Source organism: Penaeus japonicus, unplaced genomic scaffold (genome assembly GCF_977035675.1).
Source record: "Penaeus japonicus unplaced genomic scaffold, GWHDUDI00000001_assembly GWHDUDI00000011, whole genome shotgun sequence".
Taxonomy (NCBI): domain Eukaryota; kingdom Metazoa; phylum Arthropoda; class Malacostraca; order Decapoda; family Penaeidae; genus Penaeus; species Penaeus japonicus.
Window position 1 is genome coordinate 40,592,708 of NW_028234413.1, and position 4,223 is coordinate 40,596,930.

The window sequence follows — 4,223 nt, forward strand, 5'->3', positions numbered from 1 at the left end:
ATATATATATATATATATATATATATATAATGACCTCTATGTGATATATATATATATAATAATTAATATATTCTGATATTTATATAGATGTATATATATATATATATTAATGGGGGGAAATAAGTATAATATATAATATAAATAATCGCTATATATATATATACTATCATATATATATAATATATATATATTATATATATTACATATATATATCTGTGTGTGTGTGTGTGTGTGTGATGTATACACACACACTACACATATATGTATGTATGTATGTATGTATGTATGTATGTTAATATAAATATACATATATACGTATCATAATATCACTATTCATAGCAAAATTTATATACATTACTATATTTATAAAATATTATTATATATACTAATATATATCATATATATATATATAAATGAATATATATATATAATATAAGTGTAAAAAAAAATAATTTAGAATATATATATATATATTTATATGAATATATATATATAATATATATATATATATATGACTGAGAGATTACTATATATATTATTATTATATAGCATCTGTGATGTGTGTTGCATGAGTGTGTTGTATGCGAGATACACACACAACACACACGTGTTATAATATATTAAATATCATATATATAGTATTATAATATATAATGATATATATATATGAATATATATTATATATCTTAGATATATATATAAACTACATCTTACATATAATATATATAATATTATACTATAAAATTATATATATATTAAATATATGAACGAAGTATATATATATGAGACTATATATATATATATATATACTATATACAATTATATATATATATATATATATATATACGGAACTTCATATATACGTCGTAATATAAAAGCTCATATATGAAATAGTATCATATATATAAATATAATATATATATATTTATCATTATCACATACTTCAATCAGAAAGTAAGTGTGTGTGTCTTAATACTAGCAAGTATATATATATCCATACATAAGTATATATTTGTGTGGTGGGTCGCACAGTGTGTGTGTATGTGTGTACATTATATTATAAGTACTCTCTCAATGTATTATATATATATATATATATATATATAAATAATATATATATATAATATACATACGTTCTATATATATATTATACAAATCAATAAATATATATATATATATTTATATTAATATATATATATATAAATATATATATATATATATATATATAAATATCGTATATATTCCATACATGTGATGTGTCATGTGCGTATGTGTGAATATGTATGTATATGTATGTGTATTTTTTTTTTTTTTTTGTTTTTTTTTTTTAAGAGTCGATAACAATAGATACGTTTTCGAAACGTATAATCCTCTAGATTCTTGATGAGTTACAGACGAGACAAAGTAAAATGAGAAATTGAACCAACCATAAATATCTAGATTCAAATCAATAGAGACTCAAACAAAACTAAAAACATAAAGAGATTACTATGCAAAATATAGAATATAAGAAAACAAAACATAAAACAATAACAAACACAGAAGAAGAAGAAGAAGAAAAAAAAAAAAAAAAAAAAAAAAAGCTAATTCTAATGACAGTATTACAAGGTGATTATGTCCCTATTACAGTTACTGAGTTCACGATGAATCACAGGAACACATAAGGATTTCGAAATAACGAGGTCGAGTCACTTGGTTGATGTGAACAGAATTTTTAAAAATTACTGTCAGGCACAAGGTCGATCATCTGCTGTCCATCAACACTTGCCTTTGCATTCAGACTGATTTCGAAATTCCGTCTGCATCATTCAACAGGGTCGACCGCCTCCCGTTCTTTGAATCTTCGGAAGGTTTCTTTGAATAAAAATGGTCACTATAGCCTTGGGCTTTTATTTTTGGTGCACACACTTATACATACATATAGGTACGTACGTATATACATACAAATACGCATACACACAAACATACACACACACACACACACACACACACACACAACACACACACACACACACACACACACACACAGCACACACATATATATATATATATATATTATATATATATATATATAATATATATATAAATATATTTATATTATAATATATTTATATATATATATATAATTATATTATATATATATACATATATATATATATATATAAATAAATAAATATATATATATATATATATATATATATATATATATATATATATATATATATATCGTGTATATGTGTCGCGTGTTATAGTTTTAACTAATGTATATTTATTTTGTTTATAATGGGTCTTTCTGAGTGTTTTGTGAGGGAGAGAGAGAGAGAGAGAGAGAGAGAGAGAGAGAGAGAGAGAGAGAGAGAGAGAGAGAGAGAGAGAGAGAGAGAGAGAGAGAGAGAGAGAGAGAGAGAGAGAGAGAGAGAGAGAGAGAGAGGCTTGATAGATTAACTGACTGACTGCTTTATCTGCCAGCCTTCTGTTTCTCTAGCAACCTACAATCAGTGGTAAACAAAGTCAGTGAGTATAGTAAACTAAAATTCAATACCAAGATATAAAAAAGGGGTTTGCTGACAGCACGAAGAAAATAAAAGATATGAAAAGGAGAGTGTGTGTGTGGTTTCAATCTGATTGCTATTTAAATGTGTAAATATTTTATCAAAACTGTTTACGGAAGTTTTACCAAAGACTTTGTAAGTTTTACCAAAGACTTCGGAAGTTTTATCAAAGACTTCGGAAGTTTTATCAAAGACTTCGGAAGTTTTACCAAAGACTTCGGAAGTTTTACCAAAGACTTCGGAAGTTTTACCAAAGACTTCGGGCGGGTCTCAGAATTTCCTTTCATGTCTTAATTTCTTGAACATTAGAAATCATGTAAACTATGTATTTCTTCAAGAAGTATATTCATGATTTTATTAAATGATAGAAAGGTAGGTAATTGTATTATCATTTCTATCAAGAAATAAAGTTTTTATTAAAAACACTTACTTAACAAGTTGAAGTTTTTTTTTTTTTTTTTTTTTTTTTTTAATTTTTTTTTTTTTTTTTTTTGAGCGCACTTTACAATAGAAAGGGTCTAGTTCTTATATGTATAGAAAAAATAACAAGAATACAGCTAAATATGAATATCTTTAATATATATATATATTTTTTTTTCCAAAGTATTCCAAACTGGAACTTTGATAGCAGTCGAGCCTACCAGCATTATGATAAATAACTTGTTCTAAAATTTTGAATAACGTAACTGCATTTGACTTCTGTTGAATCATTTAAGGAGAGCTAAAATACGCAAATTCTATTTAAAAATCATTATATTATTAACAATATAAAATCAGTGACACAGTAATCACCAAATGAAGTACAAATATTGAAAAAAACAACGTTACTACAACAACTATAGTTAACAAAGAGAAACAAAATATACACAGTATTCGTAAGTGCCAACCAGATACACTGAAGCACATCCATGATTTAATATAAATCAGTCTACATACGCTGTCCTTAAAGTGTACACACTCTTCCCTAAAGTCTACATACGCTGCCCCTTAACCTAGAGCCCTAATAAGTCCTTTAGGTTAACAACAGCTCTTCAAGGGTGCGACGCTGCCACTATCTTTAGCAAAGTTTAGCTTCCAGAAGTTGCAATACACTTGGCAAGCAATGACTCTCTTTGCCTGATGGTATCTCCACCCAGATCATGACTGCAAGCATTCTGCAATTCGTACCCAAGGGCCGTGGCAACACCAGCGCCGGACTACGCTATTTGCATTCTTAAACACTCCAGTTTAGGCCTTCATGAAAAGAAGCTGTAGCACTTTCTTTTTCCTGTAAAATTGATTGGAAGAAGAAAAAATATGGATTAGAATCATATTTCATAAGATATGATGATTTTGGAAGGGTGTATGAGCACGTGAGCTAATATTTATGCATGTATCTATGTATGCATGGATGCATTGTGTGTACGAGTGCGTGTAGTATGTAAGTACCTCTTCATGCATGAACGTATGTATGTGTTTAAACCAGTGGTTTTCAAACTATTTAGTATGACGGCACACTAAGAGACAACTAATATTTTGGCGGCACACCTGCCCTTGGGGGGTTGATTGCGACGATATATATATATATATATATATATATATAAATATATATATATATATATATATATATATATATATACATATATTATATATGTATATATATATGTATATATATATATATATATATACATA

General features: G+C 26.5%; 1 long non-coding RNA gene across 1 annotated transcript in view; it reads right to left on the reverse strand.

Moving 5' to 3' along the window:
* Positions 1-3,287: 3,287 nt before the first annotated feature.
* The window catches only part of LOC122261005 (uncharacterized), a 2,342-nt gene continuing 1,406 nt past the window's right edge, over positions 3,288-4,223 (reverse strand). Inside the window, exon 4 of the long non-coding RNA XR_015191391.1 lies at positions 3,288-3,819. This is a non-coding gene — a long non-coding RNA (uncharacterized LOC122261005). The remainder of the gene's footprint in view (positions 3,820-4,223) is intronic.